The sequence below is a fragment of the Salvia splendens genome, chromosome 3, assembly GCF_004379255.2.
Source record: "Salvia splendens isolate huo1 chromosome 3, SspV2, whole genome shotgun sequence".
In the NCBI taxonomy this organism is placed as follows: domain Eukaryota; kingdom Viridiplantae; phylum Streptophyta; class Magnoliopsida; order Lamiales; family Lamiaceae; genus Salvia; species Salvia splendens.
This window is the reverse complement of record NC_056034.1, coordinates 10,602,256-10,614,359: the sequence shown is the minus strand read 5'-3', so window position 1 is coordinate 10,614,359 and position 12,104 is coordinate 10,602,256. Positions and strand designations below refer to the sequence as shown.

Sequence of the window (12,104 nt, the reverse complement as noted above, 5' to 3'; positions counted from 1 at the left end):
GGCTGGCCCAACGGGTTAATAGGGTTGCTACCGATAAAATTAACATGCGATCAATCCAATAAATAATGACGAAAATTAGTTATATTTATAAAATATAAATATTTAATTATGATAAATTTGAGATATATACTTAAACTCAAACACAAACATGATCAAATACTAATATTTGAGATTTGTGTAAAATAAAACATAAATTTAAATATTTTAAAGCATGTTTTACAAATTTAAATATTTATTAATGAATTAGAAGTTTCTAATTTATTTATTTATTATTATATTAATAAAAATTTAATATATAATTTATATGTTTAATATAAAATTGAATGTTATTTTTTTAGTTATCTATATTATAAAAATAATCAATGAAATTGTCCAATTAGGAGTCAAACAAATAGAACAATAGAAATTTTATCGGGTTTTCGGGTCTGGCCATAACGGGTTGCGGGTTAATCGGATGCGGACTAATCGGGTTGTATTTTATCGGGCTAGAAATTTCCAACCCTAACCCTATAAATTTGACGGGTAATTCGGGTCAACCCACGGGTTGCGGGCTCCATTAACATCCCTACTCACAAACACTTTGCCTAAGGCATTAACCTCTCTACACTCACACACACACGGAGATCCAAGTACATATTTATTGGCGGTTAAGTGGTTAACTATTTGGAAACCAATTTCTTTCTCCTTTGAACTTGAAGATGGAAAGTATGTAGGATTAATCACTTTTAAAGATAGCATCGTTTATAGCTTACTAAGAGCATCCACAGCGGTTGAAGGACGGCGTTCGTCCGTGCCAGCGGCACGGCACCCGCTGTCCGCCGCTGCGCTCTCGCTGCTGGCACGGCGCTGCTCGATGCATCGAGCACGTCCATGCCAGCGAGCAGCTGACGTGTCCTCCTCTGATTGGCCAACGGCAATACCCTTGGCAATTTTTTTCTTAAAAAAATCAGATTTTAATTAAAAAATCCGATTAAAAAAAATTCCCACTTCCCAAAAAATTATATCTGTTTTCTCCTCACTTTTAATTTATTTTTCAATTTTTTTTCACCAAATATTCACATTTTCATCTATAAATACCCTCACTTCCACACAAAATTTCACACCACACTACACAATTCACATCTAAATTCTCTCATTTCCATTCTTACAATTCTCAATCTTTCTTTCACTCTTACAACAAAAAAATGTCCGGCTCCGGCGATAACCCCTTCGACTCCCGCGGTTGGAACCACGAATGGTTCGGCTCGCAACCATTTCCTAGTCCGGAAATGGAATTTTCGGCCCCTCCTCAAACCCAAAGTTCGCAAGCTCCGGGTGGCTATCGGCCTTACCCGGTGGACGACCAACATGCCCCTGATGGGCAATACGGGTGGGCACCTGAACCACCCGTACCTAGAGCGGGAAGGAGCGGCAGCTCTCAAACTCCTCATCTTCCTACTCGTGGTGTCCGCACCCCGTACACTTCGGGGGAGATAGATCAATTATTCAAAGCATTTTTATCTATCTCCGAAGATCCGGAGATTGGCACGAACCAATCCGGGGACCATTTTTGGTGGCGCGTCTGTCGCCGGTACAATCAAAATCGGCCGGCTAGAACAATCGAGCGCAACGAGAGTATGGTGCGCAATGCCATATAAAGAGCCAACGAAGAAATCAAAAAGTTCCAGGGGTATTACCTCCAGAAAGAGCAGTCGGCGGGGAACGGCAGAAGCGAGGTCGACATCATCAGTGACTCATTAGCGACCTACCAATCCCAACACTACAAACCGTTCAAGTACCTCAATGTTTGGCAGGAGGTGTGTGTGCATCCGAAGTATAGGGGAGGCGTATCATCCTCCTCTAGCTCCTCCGGAAAACGGTCGAGGTCGTTATCCCTATCCGACGCCGAATCCGATGAGGTGCCCACCTAGCTCGCCGGAGCTAACTTGGGTAGCCCCGACGCCGACCAGAGTAGTTCCCAACGCCAGCCGCAAGGAAGGAAGAAGTCAGCGGCCAACCGCCGTCGCGCCGCGACTCCATCCGCCCCCGATCCCGCTCCCGCTCCCTTTGTGCCACCACCTCAACCCCCCATCAATTCGTTGTGGGGGGTCTTGGCCCAACTCAATTTGGCCGATAGGTCAACTATGACCCCCGAGCAACTTCGATCGCATGTGGCAATGATACGGGTCTCCAAAGAACATTGGGGGTAGAGCCGAATGAAAAGTCTTCCGCGGGGGTATTTTTAGCCTTTAATTATGTATTTTTTATTTTTTAGGATTTTAATTATGTAATTTTTATTTTTTAGGAGTTTAATTATGTAATTTTTATTTTTTATATAATTTGTAATAGTATTCCGGCTAATTTTAATGCATTTTAATATTGTGGAAATGTTTTTATTTAAATTGAATAATAGAATGGTGAGACCCTTGAGCTTGTCTTTGCGGAAGAGCACGGATATGAGTATTGTGTTCTTGCTTAAGAGTATACAGAAAAAGTGGGGCCGAGCCCACATCCGTGCTCGCTGGCAAGAGCACGGATGTGGGCCCGGCCCCACTTTTTCTGCCTGCTCTTAGGCAAGAGCACAACACCCACATCTGTGCTCTTCCGCAAGGACGAGCACAAGGGTCCCACCTTTCTATTATTCAATTTAAATAAAAACATTTCCACAAAATTGAAATTCATTGAAAATACCCAGAATAATATTACAAATTACAATAAAATTAAAAATTACATAATTAAATTCCTAAAAAATAAAAATTACATAATTAAAATCCTAAAAAATAAAAATTACATAATTAAAATATTAAAAAATGAAAATTACATAATTAAACTACTAAAAAATAAAAATTACACAATTTAAGCGTAAAAATTCCCTCGATGAAGACTAATCATCATCCGGCAATACCCCCAACATTCTTTGGAGACCCCGTATCATCGCCACATTCGATCGAAGTTGCTCAGGGGTCATATTTGACCTATCGGCCAAATTGAGTTGGGCCAAAACCCCCCACAACGAGTTGGTGGGGGGGTGAGGTGGCACATAAGGAGCGGGTTCGGGATCGGGGGCGGATGGAGTCGCGGCGCGACGGCGGTTGGCCGCCGCCTTCTTCCTTCCTTGCGGTCGGCGTTGGGAACCGCTCGGGCCGGCTTCGGGGCTACCCAAGTTAGCTCCGGCAAGTTGGCTAGCCACGTCTTCGGAGCCGGCGTCGGATAGGGATACCGACCTTGACCTTTTGGAGGAGCCGCTAGAGGAGGATGTTACGCCTCCCCTATACTTTGGATGCGACCGCGTCTCCTGCCAAATGTGGAGGTACTTGAACGGCTTGTAGTTCATGGATTGGTAGGTCGACAAGGCGGAACTGATGATGTCAACCTCTCTCCGACCGCTCTTCCTGGAGGTAATACCCCTTGAACTTTTGGATTTCTTCGTTGGCTCTGTATATGGCGTTGCGCACCATACTCTCGTTGCACTCGATTGTTCCAGCCGACAGGTTTTCATTGTACCGGCGACAGATGCTGTCACGACCGCAGTTAGCTAAGGATAGCATAATCCGGGAATTCGCGACTAAGGAGGGATTATAAGAAGCGGGGATAGAATTTAGGGGGAATTAAAGTCAAAGCAAAACGAGACGCACATAATAACTTAAATACGGAAATACTTATAACCAAAATACACTCGATCATGTAGAATCGAGTGACCGTTCATACAAGTTCTGATTATCAGAGTAAAGAGTAAGATAGACACTGCCTCTTAACCGGCACAGCGGAAACGAAAGAACGCGGTCCATGTATGGAGACATGAACCTCCGAGAGTTTTGTTCATAGTTATCTACTAGGTTACTCTCCACAGCACTTATCCCTTCCCCTTTCCACGACTCAACCTGCACGTTTAGAAAAAATGCAGGGCTGAGTACAAAAAGTACTCAGTGAACATAATGCCGAAAATTACAAATATACATTTGAAAATATTGTCAAGCCATCATCGCAGTAATACTCGGGGTTTTATTGAAAAGACCCGAGCTTACTAAAATATTCACTTTGGGCCCTTTTTCCTGTACTTAGCCATATCTGATCACCTTGTGCCGTCGAGATGGTGTTCTCGCACGGTCACCTTACATGCATGTGCCGGGAAGGTGGCCACCTTCCTCGGTCACCTGCTCTGCCCAACATGACAGAGGGAGCTTGTGTACACTAGTCCGAGCGGGGACACCACCCTCACTGGGACCCGAATTCGACTTATATCATCATTCATAATTCACTTGGCCTTAGCCAAACAGATAGGCATCATACACAAAACATTTATGGCAAGACAATATCTTTAAAACATCCACGAACATGTGCTCGCGTTTTCATAGAATACGATTTGTATTTTAAGTATAAGAAAGCTCACCTTGATCGCTTATTTTCCTTACTTGAATCTCTTACTCCGACCTTACTTGCGGAGATAACCTTTTGAAACAACACAATAGGAAAAGAAAAAAAAAATACTAATTCAGTTTTAAACTAATCTGATTAAATGAGAAATAAAAATCTCAAGGTTTAACTTTATTATTAACATTATTATTATTATTATTATTCGAAATTTCCAAATCTTGCATTATTTACTTCCACTTCGTTTGCTAGTTAGATTCCAACCAAAATTTGATATTCTATACTTTACTAATTACTCCTAAAAAAATAAAACAATTTGGGTCACAACTATTTATTTTAGCTTACTTAACCATTTCATTCTTAGGCCCGGAATAAATTAATTTCGGAAAGGACCTCAAATCAATATGCATTACAGCCCCAAGGTCGCTGAATCGGCTCGGAGGCTCCACGTTCCTCGCCGGCCTTGTCCTCGCAATGGATACTTCCTCCCTTGCTACACTCTGCTCCTCGACCGGCTCTTCCCGAGGCTGTAGGTCTGCCGGAGTCGTTTCCTACTCCATGCTCGGCTCATGCCGAGGTTGCAGCTCGGCTGGGACCATGCTCGGCTCTTGCCGAGGTTGTAGCTCGGCTGGGACCATGCTCGGCTCTGGCCGAGGTTTCAGCTCGGCTGGAACCATGCTCGGCTGGAACCATGCTCGGCTCTGGCCGAGGTTTCAGCTCGGCTGGAACCATGCTCGGCTCTGGTCGAGGTTTCAGCTCGGCTGGGACCATGCTCGGCTCTGGCCGAGGTTGTAGCTCGGCTGGGATTGCATCCACCAGCCCTCCCCTCCCTTCCAGCGCCGTTGCCGTCGAGACCCTCATCCCCTCCCCCCTTTTTTTATTTAAGTTTTAAATACCTTTATGATAATAGACTTTGTTAATTTCATTCCAAGATTTCCCAGATTCATGGAACGAAAAGAAAGGATGGGTTTTTGGAGCGTGGGCTGTCATTGTTGACGACGGAGCGCCTAGCTCGCTGCCGGAAGTTCCTCACGGCAGATTTACTGATTGGCTCAAGATGAGTTTCTATATTTATTTTAGAGGTCTACATAGAATTGTTATAAGAGTCACATGCTTTTGGTGTTGTCTAAAGCATCATTAAAAGTCCTATGTTATGTCTATCATTAAATAGCTTGGGGAAAATTCTGGTTTTGGCATGCTACTTGTATGTGTTGGGTGAATTTTGGAGTCCCTGATGTAATATGTGGAAATAAAGGTTACCTAGCATGTTTCCATTTTCATTCTTACTATAATCTGATGTATATGCATAAAAAAAAAAAAAACTTGGAATTACCTTTTATGTGGGGGAAAAAGAGGTGGTGTTGGATTGGTGACTTGATTCTACAAGTGTGTGTAAATCTTCCTCCTTAGGCTCTGTCCGATGTGGAATTGAAGTAGGAAGAGGAAATAGTATGTGGGGTTTGTGAAGGAATTAAGTGGGGTTGGGAAGGGGTGATTAGGATATGTGATGGTAACGTTTTTCTGGTGAAAGAAAGTGAGGAAATATACTAATCTATAGAAGATGGCAATAAAAGATGGCCACGTAAGCGGTAATTATTCTTGGAGAGAAAGTTCACCATTTGTGTCAGAGAATGAGAATTTTTTTTTTCCATACTTCATTAATGCATTCATAAATGCAGCATTTATTACTTTTACTACTCATCAAGTAACATTAAATGCATTGTCATGCCCTTCTCGGATAAGCTATCAGAGAATATATTAATTAATTATTAATATATATATATATATATATATATATATATTTTTTTTTTTGATCATTTCATTTGGTGTAGGTACAAATGGCGCAAGCTCGGGGCTCGGATTTAATCGCAGTAAAAGTTACTTATATAAGTAATTTAGCTAATAATATTGTTTCTAATAATATTGGCTTAGCGGGTCGTTACATACTACCCCTCTTAAAAGAAATTTCGTCCCGAAATTTAGGATGTGTTTAAACAAAAAGCTCGGGATATTTCTCCTTCATTTTCTCTTCTAGCTCCCATGTTGCTTCTTCCTGTCCGTGGTTTTTCCACAAAACCTTCACTGTAGTAATCGACTTGTTCCGAAGCTGTTGCACCTTTCGGTCTAGTATTTCTATCGGCTTTTCTTCGTAGCTCAGGTCAGGTTCTAAAGCGATTTCCTCGTGACGAATGACATGCTTCGGGTCGAACACGTACCTCCGAAGTTGGGAGACGTGGAATACGTGGTGCACATTACAAAAATTGGGTGGTAATGCCAAACGATATGCTACCGGGCCCACTTCTTCCAGAATTTCATAGGGTCCAATAAACCGTGGTTTCAGCTTTCCTCTGAGTCCAAATCTGGTTATCCCTTTGGAAGGAGATACTTTCAAAAAGACTTTCTCTCCGATGTTAAATTTCAAATCCGTTCGACGCTCATCGGCGTAGGATTTTTGTCGGTCTTGCGCTTCCTTGATTCGACTCCGGATTCGTCTCACGATTTCAATCATCTCCGCCACGGATTCTGGGCCTAATACCTTTCTCTCCCCTACTTCGTCCCAATAGAGTGGAGACCGACATTTTCTTCCATATAGTGCCTCATAAGGTGCCATGTCGATGGTGGCTTGATAACTATTATTATAGGCAAACTCTATCAGATGCAAGATGGATTCCCAATTTTCTCCTCTATCGAGTACGACGGCCCTCAACATATCTTCTAGAGTTTGAATTGTCCTCTCGGATTGTCCGTCGGTCTGGGGGTGGAATGCGGTGCTGAAATTTAATCTCGTACCCATTTCCCTTTGCATGCTTTGCCAGAATCTGGATGTAAACTTCGAGTCTCGGTCTGACGTGATTGTCACAGGTACTCCATGCAGACGCACAATTTCCCTTACGTATAACTGTGCTAGCTTCTCGGATCCATACGTGATGGGAATAGGGATAAAATGAGCACTTTTCGTGAGTCGATCAACAATTACCCAAATGGCAGTATTTCCACGCTTGGATCTGGGCAGGCCTGTCACGAAATCCATGGCGATATGTTCCCATTTCCACTCGGGAATTTCCAAGGGTTGTAGTTTCCCATAAGGTCGTTGGTGCAATGCCTTGACTCGCTGGCAAGTTAAACATCTCTCGACAAACATTGCGATGCTTCTTTTCATGCCGTCCCACCAAAACTTTCTTTTCAGATCCTGGTACATTTTTGTGCTTCCCGGATGAGCGGTATACGGTGTGTCGTGTGCCTCAATCAATATTTCATTCCTAAGGTCCGGATTGGCCGGTACACACAGTCTTCCTTCAAAAGTGAGGGCATTGTCCGCCTCTTCACTATAATTGCTTTGCTCACCGGTCCGCACTTTTATTCGTATTTTCTCCAGAGCTTCGTCGTGTCTTTGGGCGTCAACTATTCGTTTTCTCAGGTCGGGCTGCAGCACCAAAGTTGCGATTTTAGCTTCCACCGTTTCCGGTGCTTGTATTATTTCTATTCTCATCTTGGCGAATTCTTGTATTAGTATTCCCTCCCTGGTGGCTAGACAAGCTTGTGATTGGGACTTTCGACTCAGTGCGTCAGCTACCACATTTGCCTTGCCCGGATGGTAGTTTATGCTGCAATCGTAATCCTTTACCAGCTCGAGCCATCTCCTCTGCCGCATGTTTAGATCCTTTTGTTCGAAGAAGTATTTTAGACTCTTCTGGTCAGTGAAAATCTCACATCTAACCCCATATAGGTGGTGTCTCCAAATTTTCAGTGCATGCACTACGGCTGCTAATTCCAGATCGTGAGTGGGGTAGTTCAGTTCGTGGGGTCGGAGTTGTCTCGACGCATAAGCTATCACCTTCCCGTTCTGCATTAGAACGCACCCGAGTCCATTTTTCGAAGCATCTGTGTAGACCACGTAATTTGTTCCTGGTTCTGGCACGGCTAACACGGGGGCGGTGGTTAATTTCTCTTTTAGCAGTTGGAGGCTAGCTTCGCATTCAGGGGTCCACACAAACTTGATGCCCTTTTTGAGTTGTTGCGTCATTGGCCTGGCAATCTTTGAGAACCCTTCGATGAATCTTCTGTAGTAGCCAGCCAGTCCTAGAAAACTCCGAATTTCGTTCGGGTTGGTTGGTGATTTCCAGTTTTGTACGGCCTCTACCTTTGCTGGATCTACCCGAATTCCTTCTGCCGTTACTATGTGTCCAAGAAAATTAACCTCATTGAGCCAAAACTCGCACTTGCTGAATTTAGCATAGAGTCTCTCGGTCCTCAACGTTTCGAGGATAGTTCTTAGATGCTCAGCGTGTTCCGATCTATTCCTCGAGTAGATGAGGACGTCGTCTATGAAGACCAGGACGAATTTGTCGAGATATGGGTGAAATATGCGATTCATCAAATCCATGAACACCGCAGGGGCATTGGTCAATCCAAAAGGCATTACTACGAACTCATAGTGACCGTACCTGGTGCGAAAAGCTGTCTTGGGTACATCTTCGGACCGGATCTTCAATTGGTGGTACCCGGACCTTAAGTCAATCTTAGAAAATATACTGGCCCCCTTAAGCTGGTCAAATAAATCATCTATCCTTGGCAATGGGTATTTATTCTTGAGTGTCACCTTGTTCAATTCTCGGTAGTCTATGCACATCCTCAACGTTCCATCCTTCTTCTTGACAAAAAGTACAGGAGCTCCCCATGGTGACACACTAGGTCTGATAAAACCCAGGTCTAAAAGTTCTTGCAGTTGTAATTTCAGTTCTCCCAGTTCCTTTGGGGCCATTCGGTATGGCGCTTTTGAAATTGGCGCGGCTCCTGGTTCTAAATCGATGGTGAATTCCAGTCGTCTGTCTGGGGGTAACCCGGGCAGCGTGTCAGGAAACACGTCTGGAAATTCACGTACAATATCCACATCCTCAATCTTCTTTTCTTCATTATGTTCTTCGCTTAAGTAGACGAGGTAGGCGGGACACCCTTTTTTCACCAGCGCGGCTGCTTGTAGGACCGAAATTATGGATTTGCGCTTGTTCATAGTGATTCCATGGAGCTCAACTTTCCCTTCTCCCGGAGTTTGAAAGGAAATATGTCTTTCACTGCACTTGATGGTGGCGTGGTTCTTGGCCAACCATTCCATCCCTAGTATAATATCGACATCTTCCATTTTCATGACCCCCAAGTTATTAGCAATAACCTTACGTTCTCCGAGCGTGATTTCTAGGTTCGAGCACTTTTGTGTGATTTCTATAACTCCTCCTACTGGTGAGGACACCGTTACTCTAGGTTCGGCTGGTTCTGGTGTGAGTTCTAAAGTGCTTACACACGAGGTTGATATGAAGGAGTGCGAAGCACCAGTATCAAACAATAGGACAATAGGTACGTTCAGTAGGGTGCCCATACCTGCCAGATTCCCATGGTTGTTGCTCTGTTGGTTTCGCCCCAATGCATATGCCCTAGCTTGTGTTGAGAGGCTCGGTCGTTGTGGATGAGGGGCCTGGTGGTTCTGGGTGTCTGCATGTAGAGCTCGCAGGTGTTGACGTTGTGCTGGCTGGTTAGCTGGTGCACTCCTTCTCTGAGGTCCATTTTGACAGTTCCTGGCGATATGGCCATACTTTCCACAAGTATAACAAGTCATTTCTCCGGCCCTGCAGATTCCGCTGTGGGGCTTGTTACATTTGGGACAAAGATTGGGCCTTGGTTGAGTGATTCCTGTCGGTTTAAAGATAGGCTGCCTTGCAAAGTTTTGTGGGCGGGGTGGTCCATGCCATGGCTTCTTTTGTCCCCACTGGTTCTGGTTTCCTTCCCACTTCCTTTTGTCCCTTGGGGCTTGGGACGAGGTCTGCAGTGACATATTTGTAGGGTTGGGTGCAGGTCTTTCTTTAGGCAATGCAGCTTCAATGTCTAAGGCCAGTTTTAGAGCTTCGGAATATGGTAGTCCGCCACGGCTAGCCAATGCTACTCTTATTTCGTGCCTCAAGCCAGCACAAAATTTCTCGGACATCTTTTCATCCGTATCCACTTGATCAGCTCCGTACCTGGACAGGTCAAAGAAAGTGCGATCATATTCTGTCACTGACATTCGTCCCTGTTTCAAGTTATAGAACTCTGTTTCCTTCTGCTTTTTATAACTCTTGGGGATGTATTTGTCGTAGATTCCTGTCTTGAATTGATCCCAAGTTAGGTCCTCTAGCTGCTGCGGGGTCATTATCTTTTTGCGGGCTTCCCACCAATAATCTGCTGACCCAGTCAGTTGGAGTGAGGCACAAACCAAACGCTCATCGTCTGTGCATTGCAGTAAGTCAAACAGGCGCTCGAGCGCACGTATCCACGATTCCGCTTCAGTGGGGTCGCCTTTTCCGTCAAATGTTGGCGGCTTCTTTTTCAGAAAGGTGTTAACGACAGTTCTATCTACTGTCGGGGCAGGGGGAGGTGAAAGTGATCGAGGTGGAGATGGTGGCGGAGGGTTTACGTGTTGTCTTTCGGCCTCAGGGTGCGGCCTTCTACCACGTCCTCTTCCTCTTCCTCGGGGTCGCCCAGCTATCCTTGGCGGCATTTTCTATTGATAAAACACTTCCTTATAAGTTACTATTGTTGGAAAGATTTTAAAGATTAGGAGAGTAGAGAACTTCAATTTATTCAAACAATCATTATCAAATTCTGCTAGAGACAGAAAGTAAAACATGTATATATACATATAAAGTTTATGTACAGGGAAAAATTGCCTCCACGGAGGACTTTCGTACAACCATTCTTGGTGTCGCAAAATATCACATCTGTTACTAAACAGATGTTAGTCAAAATAGGTCAAGCCACAGAACACTCACATGAATGTTTCCGTGATGTCAAAATACTATAGCTCGTCAAAACATAAACCAGAACGGTCTCATAACGAATCCGTTTCTGGAGTACACACATATATACAAAGGTGACATCCCTATCTAGTCAACGATCAGGCTGGTGTCTCAGTGGCACTCGCACCGGTCCCCGGGTCCTCCTCACCTTCCTCTGGCTCCTCCTCGTCCGAACTCTCATCAAGGCGAATAGCTGACTCAATAGTGCTACCCGGAGGATGTGGTCCACTGGTCACAGCTCCCCAACGGCGTATAGCCCATGCGACGGGTCCACGCTCTAGTGATATAGGCTCGTGGCGACTCGGAATAGTACGACTCGTCGCTCCTGGCAATGCGTCGGGAGATGCCTCAGAGGGAATGGGCAATGGCTGTAGGCGACTGGTACCTACTATGATCTTCTGCTCAACTGACTCATCCCCGTCTGAAAGAGTGGCGGGGGCCTTGCCCCTCCTACACCTCTCGGCTGCTGCAGCTCGTAACTCTCTCGCCTCGGTGCCTTCCGACCCTACTCCCTCTAGGCTCGGTGCGGGGTCAGGGCTGACTAGGTAGAGATCCTCCTCATCTCCCAAAGGGAAACGAGATGGTCCAGCCTCAAACTCTCCGCGAGTCCGACGCCTCGGTGGAGAGGGCAGAGGTGGGAGAATCAGGTCGGGCTGCTGAATGACCGGCTCGGGCTGAAGGTCTGCTGGCTGCGGGACCCCTGGGTCTCCTACCGGGGCTAGATCGCCCGGCCGCATATATGGCCCCCTCGGTGCCTGACCATGTAGGATAAAACACGAGTGGATCTCCCCGATGAATTCGGGAAAATCACCAAAAGAGTCGAAGAAAGGGGCTACAGAAAATATATAATCACGGGATCGATCGATGGCAAAGCCTACCCAATCCGAGGGTAGAAGTCTGATAAGTCGCTGTATCCCGTCATAGTGA

General features: G+C 45.1%; 1 non-coding gene across 1 annotated transcript; it reads right to left on the bottom strand.

The window, feature by feature from the left end:
- Window positions 1-2,470: 2,470 nt before the first annotated feature.
- On the bottom strand, window positions 2,471-2,557 carry LOC121797491. Its single transcript, XR_006049857.1, has one exon. It is a non-coding gene; the product is annotated as a small nucleolar RNA SNORA17 (small nucleolar RNA).
- Window positions 2,558-12,104: the final 9,547 nt, after the last annotated feature.